This window comes from Porites lutea, chromosome 2, assembly GCF_958299795.1.
Source record: "Porites lutea chromosome 2, jaPorLute2.1, whole genome shotgun sequence".
Taxonomy (NCBI): domain Eukaryota; kingdom Metazoa; phylum Cnidaria; class Anthozoa; order Scleractinia; family Poritidae; genus Porites; species Porites lutea.
The window spans coordinates 26506416-26522771 of NC_133202.1; the positions used below are offsets into that span (position 1 = coordinate 26506416).

Below are 16356 nucleotides of genomic sequence, written 5' to 3' on the forward strand. Positions count from 1 at the left end.
GGGTCTAAACGTTAAGACCTAAGTCAAATATGAGGTTACTGGAGGTGAATAACAAGTCTAACCAAACAAACAGTGAAAAAAGAATTCCCTATTTTTCTTAGTCACATCAGGCTTCAAAAACAGCATAGCAGTCTCATGTACTGACTAAATATATGTAAAGCAAGGGTAAGGAGTCAATTACGTTGAGAATGGAATTGGCTGTTACGAGTTCGAATGTTTTGAGGATAATTATTCACTGACTATCAGCACGCAGGAATGTCGAATTAACTCAAGGAAGTTTAATATCATAGGAACATAGCCTTTTCAGAGCTTTAAAACACAGCATCCGCCAACACAACTTAAGTACAACTAAACAGCCTCTACCAATAATAACAAACTCTCACTTGAACTTCAGATATCTTACGGCTTCCGCCAACTTGTAAACACAGAACTTGAAAGTCGGCCTTCGTCACACTTGACTAAACACAGCAGTCCAGCTCGTGGGAAAAAAACTTAGTTCGTCAAAAGACCTCGCTTGGAACTTGTATACCGTTTGACATAAGGTTCTAGAAAATACTAAACGGGCGAATAATAGTAGCTTTTCGACATATTTTATGATTTCAGTAACTGATGCAAATCTGCTGACTCATGCTGAAATGTAAACATGCCCTAATTAATTATTCATGAATAATCCAAAAAAGTAGAGAACGTTCGAGAAAGTCACGCAACGCATGAAAGCAATTTTACTACGTAACACTCAACAAAGACAAAATGTCTTTGTGCAGCATTTTGTAACTTTAAATTCATCATAAAGCAGTTTCAAAGGAGGGCTCACTCGTGAAATGTTTTTCAACACTCGAAGAGAAATTTCGTGTCTCTGCGCGGCCACGTAACATCCTCTATTTATTCCTCGAGTAAATTAAAGGCTAAACTCGAAGTGATCTCAAGATATCACAAAGTAGTCCGGTTTCGTTTCGTGAAATAGCCGAAACAAGCCGAAAAGTCGCGAACTTGCATGCCCAATCTTGTCCCGAAACTAGTGCATAATTTCATAACTATTTTTCATATCCCGAACTACCTTGGGTCGCAGTAGCGCAATCGGGTAATCCCTCAACTTAGAGTTTCCTCTGACCTGACGGGTCACACGGGTGAGTCGGTTCAAACCCCGGGGAAGCCAAAATAATAATCAATCAAAGAAATCGAAGTGATCTCGAGATATCTCGAACTAATTCGGCTCTCACTTCGTCAAATAGCCGAATAAAACCGAAAACCAACAGACTTTGCATGCCCAATCTTGTCAAAAAATTGTAACTTTGATACATTCCTAAGTGTCGCGAATCCTTTACTTCGCGCTCCGCCGAAGTAATTAGCTTTATACTAGTTATGCAACGCTTTCTCGCGGTACATGTACAGTATACCACCGAATTATCCAAGTTTGTATTTTCTTGGTATACTGTACTCACAAACCTTTAAGCGAGTGTGTATAGAAAATACAAGTGACACATGGGATGTTCCATAGTACATGTATACCACGAGAAAGCATTACATCATCTACATGTAATACCATGCTATAGAAAATACAGTAGGCAGCACAATAAATGCAACATACAATAGCACAGAGTACGCGCAGACATCATTAATTTTTGAAGAGCTTTGAACTGGCTTCCTATTCATATTGATGGCAATGTTTTAAAAACTGCAAAATTGTTCATCAATTAATATTCAAAACAAAATTATGTTCATTTAATAATTAACATTCATATTGATACAGAATAGTAAAAAATGCATGCCAATAAACACTTGTAAAATTTGTACTGAGTTTAAAACTCAAAGACGGAGCAAAAGAACAGAAAATTTAAAAACTTTTTTTTTCTTTTTTTTTTTTTTTTTTTAGAAAATTTAAAAACTCTCTCTAAATGTTAGTTGATTGAAGTGCAAGAAAGAAAATGCAAAGAATGCAAGTCAAAAAGTTAACATCGTTGACATACAGATGTACAGACTGAAAAAAAAAACACTATTGCTCTTTAACAGGCTCTATGTACATTGTTCGCTTACACCGCAAAGTTCAACTGAATCAGGATACTTTTTGCTTCATATGAGTTAACGCTCCAACCAATTTTTATGAAATTACAGCACTAGCATAATTGTAATGTTTACTAAACCTAAGTGCAATGTATGGAGGTAGGGATTTGCATAATTGCAAAATTATAAGGCAAATTCAGTTTGTGTGTTGACCTCTCAAGCGTTACATTAATTCGCTGAAATATAAAATGTTGTGCTCGGAGCAACTTATAGCCAAACCTTGTCCATTTTTTAACTCAATACGACTTGAACATAAAACAAACACTTGTTTTCCATTTTTTCTAGCAGCTTACGAAAATTCTGAACATGTTATCAGCATGAAAAATGATGACTTACCGTTGTCCAACATGGCGAACACAGAAATGAATGCTTGCTACAAAATCCTTTGCGCTGGATATTGTTCACTTGTTGTCACGCAAGAAAATGTTTTTCCAAGATGCACAATAACTAGCCTGTGTACAGACGTCCCCCCTCCCTCAGAAAAAATCGGGAGGAGAGACTCTTCTCCGGATTTTTTTTTCAAGGAGGGGGGACGTCTGTACACAGGCTACACAATAACCAAAGGATATTTTTCAATAAGCCATAATTTACCTAATTTTTTCCTTACTGTTCAAAACAAGTGTATTAATTTTAGTCTGCCTGAACGGCATGTCCAAGGTGACCAACCCGAGAGGTAATACAGTGCACTCACAAGTGCACCAAAGTGCACTTTTTCGGTGCACTGTTATTAGTGTTTTAGTGCACTAGTGCACTTAAATACTAATAGCAAGCGCACTTGGTGCACTAAAATACTGTTAACAGTGCACTGTTTCAGGTTTCAATGATGCAGTTTATCAATGAAAAAGTGTGTACCATTGGAAATGTTGATGAAAATAACACTTCATTTAGGAAGGCTTTTTTGACACCGAAATCAGTGATACCAGTGCAACCTTAAACATTTAATATGGGGAGTGTTTTGCAGATTCTCGAAAAATCCACAAGGTGGTTATCATTAAATCTGGATTCACAATCCTTGAGTTCAAGGAGATTTGCGAATATTGTCGTGACATTAAATTCAGCTGTTAGTTCTAGTTTTCACTGAGTTTTTTAATACAATGTTGAGAGTTCGCAAACTTCTCCCCTTGAAAAGTTCTCCAGTGGTTTCTCCTGCCATGGCTATTGACATATTCCCAAGGTATACCAGTAACAGTTTTCGCTAAATGAAGTAATTCGATGTCTCCTGTGCGAATTACTCAGATAACTCTTTCGACGACATGCTTCAGCTGAACGGCACGTCAGACATTTATGGAATCGAATTGACCCAAAATTTTTGCTGGGAGCCTTTCGCACAATCAACGGATCTTCAGAAATCCTGTTCCAGTTTTTGCAAACAAAAGAGATTGTTCTCCGAATGAGATGAAACAAATTAAAACTAAAAATGCGTTTAATCACAACCTTCAATATAGATTTGCATAATTAGCTGACAGACTTTTTAAGGGCCTGCAGAGGTGAGCCAGCCCAGGCAGTTAGCCAGGCTGTAGCTCAGCTCATGCCTTGCAATTGTTTGGCCCGGCTTGCTGTGATCCCAGTTGCTCAAGACACACATTACCAGACTTCTTTCCCCTATAAACATGAGCCAAGCCAGCAGTGTAAAGCTAAGCAGGCCAACGTGGCTGACAGGATAAATCACCAAGGAGGCAGCCTGTGACGTGGGCCAGCCAATTTACATATAGGCCCTAACTTATCGCAATTACGACAGACTTCCCAAAAAAGTTGTCTTACCTGACTTGTTTGGTTTCTTTTTCCATTTCTGAAAGACTTTGTTTGCACTCTTTTTCACATCATCCCGCAATGTTCAACCTCGCCTTTCTGACATCTCTCATCATCACATGGCAATCAAACTGTTGTGAATCAAAGTAATCATCATTGTATTATTAAACAATACTATGTTGGATGAATGTTTTTGTGATAGCCGGAATAATCAAGGTCGAGGTAAGTGTTCATAGGTAGGTAGGTAGGTAGGTAGGTAGGTAGATTCTTTATTTAAAACTCGGTAAAATCTTCATTAATAATAGAGTAAAAATCTAATTACAATTAATTAGACTAAAAACTATCGACATACTGTTTTACAAGACTGCTGAGTGAGAGTCCGACGACTCAAATACATGTTTGATTTGCTCTTTAAATTTCCTGACTGATTTAATTTCTCTCACATTTTCGGGTAAAGAGTTCCACAACAAAGCACTGCTGTAACTGAAACTTCGTTTCAAGTAGTTAGTACCAGCCTGGGCAATGTCAATTTATGAAAGGAATTGCCCAAATCGTTCGTGAAATAGGTTCTGCAAGTACACTGGAGCTTGTTCATTTAGAGATTTAAACATCATTATTGCTTTATGCTTCTTTCTCCTTATAACCAATTTGTCCCATTTGAGTATATCAAGAAGCAGGCTCGAGCTAGTCCCATAGTTGGCCTTTAAAATTACTCTAGCTACACGGTCCTTTAACTTTTGTAATTTGTCACTCAGTTGATCACTTAAGCCATCCCAAACGAGGCTACAGTAATCAAAGTGAGGTTGAATTAAGGAGTTATAGACTAGTACCGCAGTAGATTGAGAGATAAGGGGCCTGATATGTCTAAGGGCACCTATAGCCGAAGTTACCTTCTTACACAATTCGTTAACATTATTAGACCAGGAAAGCCGATTGTCGATAATGAGACCTAATGATTTTGCGTGATCAACATTGCTGATAACTTGGTCTTCTAGTTTGATGTTTATTTCGTCATGGCTTTCCGCAAGAAGCTTCTGGCGAGAGCCAATAACCATAAACTCGGTTTTCGCAACATTAAGACTAAGCTTATTGGCTTTTAGCCAACAGTGAAGGTTCAGTAGTTCTAAGTTAGTCTCTTGTTCAAGGTCAGCTAGAGAGTAGCCTGTGTACAGACGTCCCCCCTCCCTCAGGAAAAATCGGGAGAGGAGACGTCTGTGAATCGCCGACGATAATCGTGTTCCCGTTCCCCCAGAATGTTGGGGACAGCCTCTGATTGGTTGTAATGTTAATGCCATGACGTATATAATTTCCGGTGTTGTGATTGGTGAATGAACGTCAGAATAGATTCCCCGGGGAAAAGCTCAGCCTTTGTGGACATTCATATTTATTTACGGGTATTTGGATTTCGGCTCTCTGGAAAACTGGCTAATTTCAGAAGTTTACAAGGAACTCCGTCCAATCCCATGGCTTTCTTTTAGTCAAGCTGACTTAGTAGCTCACACACAGTTGTGACACTAACCGCGTGCAAAGAAAGTAGTGTCCGATAGCCCAGGGCTAGTGGATTTTGCTATCTGGCTAGTGAATTCTGTTTTTAACCTTCCCGACAGGCAAGTAATGTTTTTTGAGGAATTCGAATAACAGAAGAACTGTGACATCAATTCTGCTAGTCAAAAAGTTTTTGGGGCTAGTTGAAATGACGTCGGGCTAGTAAATGCTAGCTTCAGCTTGCCCGAATGGCAAGCTGTAAAAATGATTTTCTTTGCACCCTGCACTAAGAGCCCTTAAGGAGAAGGCTGTTTTAGTGGGCTGTAAATAACTTTCAGGGTCGATATTAGAAGGTGATAATTTACTGGCTAGATTTGGTCCAATAGATGTGAAAAAGTTATCAAAAGCTTCTGCAATTTCAGGCGCAGAATTTATAGTATTGTTATCTGTTTTAATTTCAGTGATATTGCGGTTTGTGCAAGATTTACGCGAGCTCAGTTCTTTAATTAGCTTCCAAGTTTTGGAAGAATTCTTTTTGTTCAACTCTAAGTTGTGCAAAAAATACTGACGTTTGGCTGATTTGATAGCATTGTTAGTTTCATTCCGCGCTTGCTTGTACTGTTCCCAACTAGCCGCATTGTTTTCAATAATAGCTTTCTTTTTTAAATAATTTCATTTATAGATTTTATGCATCAGGTCATATGTAATCCACGGAGAATGCTTTTTTGAGATCCGCTTTGTTTTCAGTGGGGCATGTTTATCGACAATTTCCATGAACAGGGTTTTCCATGATCCCACATAGCAGTTGGATTTGGCTCTAAGCTAATTAAATCCCATGGCTGTTGAACAAGGTCATTTAAAAATTTGTCGCTGTCAATTTTTTTGTAATCACGAGTTTCGATAGTACGGTGCGTGCCAATACGTTCATAACGTATTTTTATAGTCATAAAAACCAGTGAGTGATCGCTAATCCCAAGATGAACGACATCAGAGTTAACAATTTTTTCGGGAGAATTAGTTATACAAAGGTCAATTAATGTGCGTGATGTTGATGTAATCCTGGTTGGTTCAGAGATCATTTGGCTCAATCCGTAAATATCAAATATATTCGTTAAATTGGACGAAATGTGGTAGTTTGACCGATTGTGCAACATATCACAGTTCAGATCTCCTAGCAGGTAGAAATCGTTGTTTTCCCAGTCAATTTTATCCACCAGGATTTCAAATCGACTAAAAATGTCCTGGGAGGAACTTGGAGGTCGGTACCACGTACTTACTAAAAAGGGTCTAGAATGCGGTCTAGTAATTTCGATAACAAGACATTCGAGCTGAGGCGAAGGCCAAGGCTGATTAACACTTAACTCAACCTTGATTATTCTGGATATTGCAAATACCATTCTAATAACTGTTTTATTGTACATTGTTTGACAGAAAATAACGATAAACACACCATCGCAATAAAAAAAGCACAGTTTTTGCTTGTGGAAAACATGCATTACACCTGCAACCTATAGATATTAAGTCATACATACATATCGCCAACGGTCGTTTCGCAAACGTCTCTGGTCAGTTCGCAAACATCTCTGGTCAGCTCGCAAACATGTAGAAGTCAGTTCGCAAACGTTTAGAAGTCAACTCGCAAACGTTATCAACATTCATATGTGTAGAATTAAGCCAGTTCAGTTCAGATTTCGGATGTCAACATTTGAGCATACAAACTAACTCTCAAGCCTAGTCTTGTAGTTGATTTCGCTCTATCCCAGCGTTTGCGTGTTGCATGTACAATAGCTGTAATCCGCAAATCAATCTACCCATATGAAACAGGTCTTACTGTTGTTGTGTTCTATCTGGAAGCTTTCCTCTTTGAAGGAAGGTCCACAACTTCCGAGAGACCGGATAAAAAGCCTCCATCTTGGGATGAAATATTAACATGGTTGCTGAGTGACATACGTTGAACGTCTCAATGTCCTTCACTTCCCATTTCCGGTTCCGGTAGTGACTCTGGTTTGGTTAGAGGAATTTTTCAATGAAGTTGTTGTAATACACAAACATATTTATTGCTTACAATTAACACGAATTACATGCAATATACCTTATTACCTGCAGGGACATGTGGGCGATCAGAGTGATATCTGCCCCTATGAGACAATTTCAAATACTTCTATGGATCAAAATCACAGCAATATGACTGGTAGTCGATTAGATATGGCACCACTGATTTGTCGTTTTCCACCAAATAGATGACAACTAACTCTAATTGAGATAACAATAGCGCGCGTGTGTTTCCTACGAGGTAAGCTGTATGAAACAAAACGCGCACCGAACCACACGCGTGTAAGCGAAGAGGACAAACAATTATCCTAAAGGACTGGGTTTAAATAAAGCAACTTCAAAATGGCGGTCTGCTTGTACCCAATCGACTTGTCTGTCCATTTGATTAAGAAATATACTTTAGCGGGAAATAAGCTGTGAGAGTTCACATCCAATAATTTACGCATACAACGAGTAAGTAATGTAGTATTCTGAATCGTATAGTTAAAGCCAGGTTGACATGTAAATGTTTGTAACGTTAAATTTCAGACCCAATAATTTAGGCATAACTTTAGTATTCTGAACTGTACAGTTAAAACGTAGGTTGACATATCAATGTTTATAACGTTTGCGAACTGACTTCTACACGTTTGCGAACTGACCAGAGACGTTTGCGAAACGACCGTTGGCGAAACGACTCGTTGGCGAAACGACCGGTTTCCATACGTAGGTTGACATATCAATGTTTATAACGTTTGCGAACTGACTTCCACACGTTTGCGAACTGACCAGAGACGTTTGCGAAACGACCGTTGGCGAAACGACTCGTTGGCGAAATGACCGGTTTCCATACGGCCATCCCGTAAAGCAATGCATATCATGGATGTTTGACTAGCTTTTGTCAAATAGTCATGATAAGCATTGATGAGCGCAAAGAATTGAAAAAATGTGGACTATATACTACCCCTCCAGCCCACATTTCGCACCTTCACTGCAGAATAGAAATGTACAACTAACCAATGTCCAGCAGCAGTAAGTGCTATGCGGCCACAAAAGCACAGTCAAGTTTGCCTGCAGAGATCGTAATTCATTTTTAACTCGTGAGGACGCGCGAGCGTACCACGAGTTATTGCAGGGACAGAGATATGCAAATGCGTCACTCGCTCACTCGTAGTAGACGGACTTCGTAATTAATCGGGTCCGAACTCGAGAGTGCGAAGATCTATCGCTTCCGAAGAAGCACGCGCTCTTGAAGTTCGGTGGGATCAAATTCTTCGCTGAGAGCGTGCATCGTTCGGCGTTCGCTGCTCAGACTCAGAGTTTTCTTTATGGCAAATTTTCTACAGCACGGTTAGAGGTCTTACCAAATTTAAGACACGTAGGAGTCTTTCAAATGAGTACGATGGTTAACTTGGGGATTGGATTTCAAGAGCCTTTGACTCGTCCAGGCGTTAAACGAGAAAATGAGCAATTACTCTTCTGACTCCGAAAGATCACACATTCACAGGGGATATACAAATTCCAGCTTGCTGGAAGGTGATCTGAAAGTAAGAAAATGTCATGCCATGCTATTCTTAAGAACCTGTATGGGTCGAAAATGGATGTGATTTTGACCATTAGCTTCAAAATAACAGCAGAAATCGAGATATAAGAAAACATATGTTTTGCCTCCTACTACGCTGACGATGTGTATCGGCTTTGTAAAGCACATGTCATTTTGCTCATTCAATGCCATGAAATGCGTTGACATTTTTTTTTCACTGTCAATAGCTCGGTTAATGCAGCTCGATCATACTGAACGAATTTGCTGGCGGAGGTGACATGAATAACGCATTAAGTTAAAGAGTTTTCGCCAAAGTGACGTAATCAGCCTTCGTTGTGTAGTGGTATAATAAAGTCGCATACAGCCGAAAGTTCCCGGGTTCAAGTCCTGCTTCGTACCGTTCTTTTTTTTATCTTCTTTCTTTCTTTTTTTTCCCGTTTTTGGTTTGTTTTGTTTGCTTATTTTTTTTTGTTGTTTTTCTATAAATATGTACCTAAATAACCGTTATTTAATAAAATGCAATAAACAAAAAGAAAAGTATTGTGTTTGCAGAGCAAAGATAGTATTAAATATATTGTACATGGATAAACAATCTGAATTTCTATCATTTCCTACAATTTACTGTGGGAAAACCAGAGTTGATAACCATTTGATCATTTTCTAAACAATGTTCCCACGAATTGACGATAGGCTTTCTTTGATTAAACTTACCAGAAGTTTTTGTCTTCTTTACATCGTGAACTGGAGTCTACTCAAGCCAACACCAACGCATAAAATAAGACGTAAATTTTTACATTTAGGGGTAGCAATGCTGCCAAACACCCGTGTGTCAGAAAACGAAAGCGGAAGCATTTTTTCACGGCTTAGTGACCACCATATTTGGAACACATTTACCCATAACAAACCGCGGGCGATATCACGACATCGCGGGCGTATCTTCGTTTAGTCACGGACTCGTCACGCAACCTGAAGACACAATTTTCGTTTCGCTTTTTAATCCGAGTTTTTAAAGTGAGTAAGGAGAAAAAACAGCGTATTGAATGTATGAATGTTGCTAATATTGGGCCTGATCTCAGGTACTAGGCTTTGATAGATTGTACAAGCATTATTTTTGGCATAATTCGTCATCTACGAGCCGTGATCAATTTTCCGAAAAAAGCACTGCTCAAGAGCATAATTTTCACTTTTTTTGGCTAGTTTTGCAGCACAAAACTGTTATTTAATTATTGGTCATTTAACCGATGCTTTTGGCTCGAGATCAGTTTGAAGGCAACTTGGGGTAACAAAATCAACTTTTTATTTGTTGGTTTGTTTGTTTGTTTCAGTTTTTTGCATACATTGGACCTGCCGGTCCCACGAAGAGTGACTCAGGACTCTTTCTGGTTGTTAAAGGAGCTGTGTCACGAAATTCAGCCAAATTAGGTAATTAGGAAATGGTCGTTAAATTAAGAGAAACGTAAAAATAACCGCTTAAAGCATTAAAGGAACACAAAGGAAGGTTAAAATAACACAAAAGATGCCACAGATGGGCAAAACTGAAGAAGATTGGAACGGATTGAAATTAGGGTTTTTGAAAACTGATCGGCCTAACAGTTTTTAAAAGTTGATCATTCCGCTGTTTGCAACTTCAAAAATAATGCTCAAGAGACATATCTGTTTGTCTCGAATCCCTGCTTGTGTCATTTACAAGTAATTTCTTTGCTTACTTTAAGTACCATAGCGATTGAAGGCGAGTAACTGGCAAAATTAAACAAAATGAACTGGACTGCCGTGCCGCCCCCTTAACTGTTTGAGTTTTTAATCTACAATACAACACAAACAGTCCTTCATTTTAAGTGGCGCATTCTATACTCCTAGCTACTGAGATAAGTTTCAAAGCTATACCACCTAATTCACAAGAATGCCGCTGTGAAAGTTGACAGACAGTTTAACTTGTTGTTTCGGTAGTTTACCTTAATTTCTGCAGTTAAATGTCACTGCAGATACTTTGCGAGACAGTGATAGCCAGGGAATTTATAATGAATTATAAACTAGTTCGAAAGTTTCTAGCTCTAAATAGAGTAAATTTGTTTGTTTGTTGCGTAGTTATTGAGGTGTTTTTAACATTGTTAGAGTAAAAGTAGAAGCATAATTTCGGCTTTTTTTTGCTAAAATGAGCATGATTTACAAACACCAGCATAATTATTGGCATAATTTTAGAAATATATGAGCACTGCAAGAGGCATATTATGCCACTCTTGCAAGCACAATCTATCATAGCCTCTCAGGCACTCATTTTTTAGAGAAATCCAACATGAAGCACAAAACAAGCAAATCTTCCGGCCTCAGTTTGGTCTAAAGTAAGGGGGGTCCGGACCCCCCGGGCCCCTCCCCTACATCCGCCACTGCAACCTCGTGCGGATCCACGTACTTTTAATACAGCAAGTGACGTCATCAGTTTTAATAGTAGAGGGGCAAGAGATCTTTAAAACTAAATCCCGAATTGGTATGATTCAATCAAGTAGGCCGGAGAAGAATGCCACTAAAATAGGGGGAGCTTTGATCGAATATCTCAATGAGATCCAGTTCCATAGCCCATCGTTACTTTCTTCAAAATAGTTTCCCATTCCTCGGGGGTTTGGCGAAAACTTTCCCGCCGCAGAAAAGAAGCCTGGTATGTAGCAAAAGAAAAGGGCGTAAAAAACAAGCGGGGTACGAAAAGTTAACGGAATACAGAAAAAGGTACATGTGTAACAACCAAAAGCTTGATTTGTTCCTTAGCGCTTGCCCCGACTGCGAACTTTGGGAACTATAATTTAGAATCAAGAATACATTTCTTGACAGTTTGGTTGCTTTTTGGACAGAATATAAGCAGACAAAAGTTTAATTAGCTGGACATCGTTTTTCCGGCAATATTTCATTATTTTCCAGTTTCTCAGAAGACTACAAAAGCCCCGAGCAAACGGGCACAACATTGTTGTCTGTTACATGTTGCGTCCGTTTGCACATCCTGTTGCATGTTGTTGCGTGTTGTTGCGCAAAGTTTGAAACCGGTCAAACCCTTCAGCTATGTGCAAACGGAAACAAAAACTCCCAACAATGTAGGGAGTTGTTGGCCCGAACAATGTTTCGTCTGTTTGCACGGAAATGCGAAATGCTGATTGAATTTCAATTTGCATTTTGCTTTACATGATCCACTGTACTGTACTGTCTGAAAGCCTGGCCAGGCTAGGTGAATCTTCGCTAGACACAAGAGCTCTCGTCATCCGTCGCATCAATGGCGGCGAACAAGTGTTTTTGTGCGATGCTGATAATTTCTCTTTCCTGCTTAAAAAGTGTCGTATGAGAAGGTGATGTTTCATCAAATGTACGAGGCCCTTATTAGAGGCTCTCACCAAATCTATCTGGCTATCTGTAAAGTCATTCGTGTTGCACAGCGGACTGACGATTGGAGAGCATCTCTTGACAGAAGGGAGGCTTTTGCAGTAGTGGCTCTTGATCAAAGCAAGGCATTCGATTCGGGGGGGACTCCGCATATGAAATGGGTAGGGATGCTCGTCGGAAATTTTGAATTAAACTCCTAAGGGAGACCGCTCTGGGCGTGGCCTAAGCTTTTTTTATCCCTAAAAGAGACCATGTTAGAACACAGAAAATATGTATATTTTTATATTTTTTCGCGTGCAACCCTAAACGAGACCTTCACGGCTAAATATGATAGCGTTTTGCCCAGAACACCCTAAGTGCGACCAAAATCCGAAATTTACAGCCCTAAGCGAGACGACGAGCATCCCCACCACTTTCATATGAGGAGTTCCCCCCCCCCCGGCATTCGATTCTGTTTGCCTTCCACTTTTGTCAGCTAAATTGAAGGCGTACCGTTTCACAAATGATGCTTTGGAACTTATGAATGCTTATCTCTTAGGAAGAAGACTGAGTTAAAGTTTATGTGTTTTTCCTCTATTGTGGGGAGCGATAAGTGCCGGTGTACCACAGGGATCCTTGCTTGACCCTGTTATTCAATTTCTATGTGAATCTCAATTACTTTATGTGTAATGCGTCTTTGAGGGTGTATGGCGACGATACGACTGAATATGCCTCGGATCCCTCTCCAGTGGTGTTGCAGCTGATCTTAGCGTGCTATCAAGCTGGTTTGAATCTAAGTAAACATTGATGGAGCAAAAACGCAAGCAGTTACCTTTGGGCAATCTATATACGAATATTAATTTCATCTTAATGATAGAACTGTAGAGAATTAGATACACCTAAGATCCTAGGGGTGATTCTGGATAGCAAATTGAATTTCAAAGCGCACATAGAAGAACACCTTAGAAAAGAGACTACGCAAATTTAATTCGAAGGATGCAACAGTACGTCTCTATAAGCGCTCCCGCATTTGGAATATTGTACTCCTCTTCTTGTGGGTATTGGTAATGTCGAGGCTAATAAAATGGAGAACTCTAACTATTATTTATCAATTAGAACCACTTTAAACTATTCGAATCCTGTCAGATGAGACCCTTTTAAATATAGTTAAATCTGTTTAAAAAAAGGCTTAAAACCTTCTTATTTAGTACGGCTTTTAATTACGATTTTCCATCTTTAATTAATTTTTTTATGTAAGGCGCAGTTAAATATTTTCATAGAAACTGCTCGGTACAAAATTGTATTGATAACAATAATAATAATGATAATAATAATAATAATAATAATAATAATAATAGCGGATATATGTCTAATCTTCAGATTACGTCGACAGTTTCAATCGTTAATTATGCTGTACAAGGCGCACCGTATATTACTGGATCTTCTAGATTTAAGAATGTCTCGTATAATTTACGTGGTCTTGGCACAAGGCTTGAGGTGACGATGACGGACGATGACGTTATGTTCGCGCTCAACAGAGCCTCCCGGACAGCTTGCCTCGCAGGCTAAAACTAAATGTTTCCATATCAACACGGCAAAAGTTCTTGCTACGCCCATTGTTGTAATCCATCTAAATCTATCGTTGATACTTGCATATTCAGCATGACTTCAACTGAGAAACTTCAATTCCAGACTTTGTCTTCTAAGCCTCCAACATTTTTCAAAAGGCATGTAGCTCTATGAGGTGACCTCGATCGAATTTATGATATCCAGAAACGATTAGGTCCAGTTATGTTGGACACCTTCACCAACGATAATAAAGTTAAAGTTATAAACAAATTAGGTTGGCTACCTATAAATGACCTCACAATTTGAATTTCAGGGAACTTTATATTTTTCTCCAAAGTTATACTGTCATTTTGCACCCTGTCAATACGTATCGTACTGCCTTTTAACGTTTCCACTTAAAAAAATTAACGTTTTGGCTTTTTTTTCTAGATAGTAAACTATGTTTGGAAATGTAAGGGTGAGATCTTTATGTTTCCTGTATCATATTCAGTCTGAGTTCTCTGTTGGCATCAATGGGTACGGAATCTTCATAGTGACGCAGCCTGGGGCGCTTTCTATTCAACCAAAACTTCTAGAAATTTCGGTTGGTACATCAAATGGAACGGACCATTTCGGTTTGGTCAGACCGGAATATTCGGGACCAGCTTTGAAGGTGGTCCACTTTGACCGGTCTGGTTATCTCGGTCGGTCGGACTGAAATATCCCTTTCCATTTGACAAAATTGTTGTCTCCAGTACTGCTCTTTTGTATCCTGCTTACAAGAACATTAATAACCAAACGAGCGGTGGCTAGGGTCGGGTCTGTGCAACCGGAATGCACCATTCTATTGGGCACGTGTAATTTTCGAAATTTCAAACCGGAATTTTTGTTGAACGGAAAGCGCCCCTGGATACTACAGTTTAGCAAGCTACAGTCACGTGATTGATAATCATCAAGAATGTGCTATTTTGAGAAGCCAAATTTCCTCAAATTACCAGTTCCCAGTGTCCAAATCCTATTCTCTGGGGTAGAAATAATTCACAAAAAGATCACAGCAGCTTTATACATATCAACTGTTTTCTCTTATATTTTCTAAGAACTACCCAACGATGACACAAAGGTAAGAAACTGAGAGTTGCCTTAAAGTTAGAACTCTCAAGGACAACAGTCACAAAAGGGACCTTTTCACTGTATTTAAATAGATACTGTAGGACGGTTAAAGAGGTTTTATCACCTCCAAGTCTTCGTAAACTTTGTTTTCATTATCCAGTGAGCGAGTCCCTGTCCCACGACCAAAATCCCATTTTCCCAGAGCTAAAACATGCCATTCGAAGTCCCAATTTTACCCTCATCAGGATTCTCTAATTAATGAGATATGCAGAAACACTTTCAAAATATTAAAAAGTAAATACATGAGCAAAGATGTATTTAATATAATCATCACAGTTAAGCGCATTGCTAAGACTACAACTAATTAAAGCAAAACATTTGGAGCTACTTAGCGGACTTTGTAGTATCAGTTCAGTAGATTATGCTGCATAGGAGGAACAGGGAGCTACCTTTCTTTGTAGTAAAAGTGATTCTAAGCTATCATTGAGTTACTCGAGTTTACTTAGTCAGCGCTTTTTTCCGGGTAATTCAAGTGACCTGTGGAGGTTACCTGCGAGCAGGCAGATCAGAGGTCCTAACGTACCTTTACACAAATATTCCGCTTAATCGAAATTCTTGGGCACAAAGTACATTGAACAAAAATTAAATTTGAGCTTTTGGCTGAAGGACCAGCTAAAAAGTACATTCAACTCAGCTGGAACCGAGACACTAAAAAGAGTATAGAAATCTCTTTACCTAATGAGACAACCCATATTTTCTAGACCTTCCTAACTTGACAAAATGGGAGGAACATCCGATTTTCCAAATCAAACTTTTCGGTTTTCCCACGTAAGTAGTCGTTTCGCGTTGGCTTTGGCGCACCAGCAGGTGATAATTTCTCTTGTTTGGGCGTGGTCGCGGGTTGAAAATGTGCACGCTTTGTCATTTGTTGATAGATACCTCACACTCGTGCCCGTGTTTCTGATAACTTATGCAGGACTCAGAATCACTTTTAGAGTTTGTAATGGACCGAAATATACAGTTAATGGATTAAAATACCCAGACACCCAGCTTAATACGAGTCACAGACAGTTAGCGAAACATAGTTCTCGGGAGTGACATTGTTACTACTCATTTGCCATGAGTCAGTCTTTTTGGCATCTAGAATACGGAAACCAAAAACAACAATTACAAATAAAACAATAGTTTTAATTAACACGTGTGGCTGTAAGAACAGGCGGTACTAAGTAAGAGATAAGATAATTAACAATTAATGAATGAGGCTGAGTATCTTATGAAGAATTATGGAGATCGAGGAGCGAGTGGTCACCCAGTCTCCCGAGCCGGAGGCTCACGTTAAAAGTGATTGACATGCAGTTAAAAACTAAGAACTAAAAAGCATAAAAATCTAAAACAGGTTAAGTAGAATCAATGCCACTTAAAATACAAATGGAAAATTCCTAGCTATGTTTAAGATACTTAAAAAAAATGTACACAATCAATCACAA

General features: G+C 39.0%; 1 pseudogene; it reads right to left on the bottom strand.

The window, feature by feature from the left end:
• Positions 1 to 16356, bottom strand: part of LOC140925927 (uncharacterized) — a 227480-nt pseudogene that overhangs the window by 21043 nt on the left and 190081 nt on the right.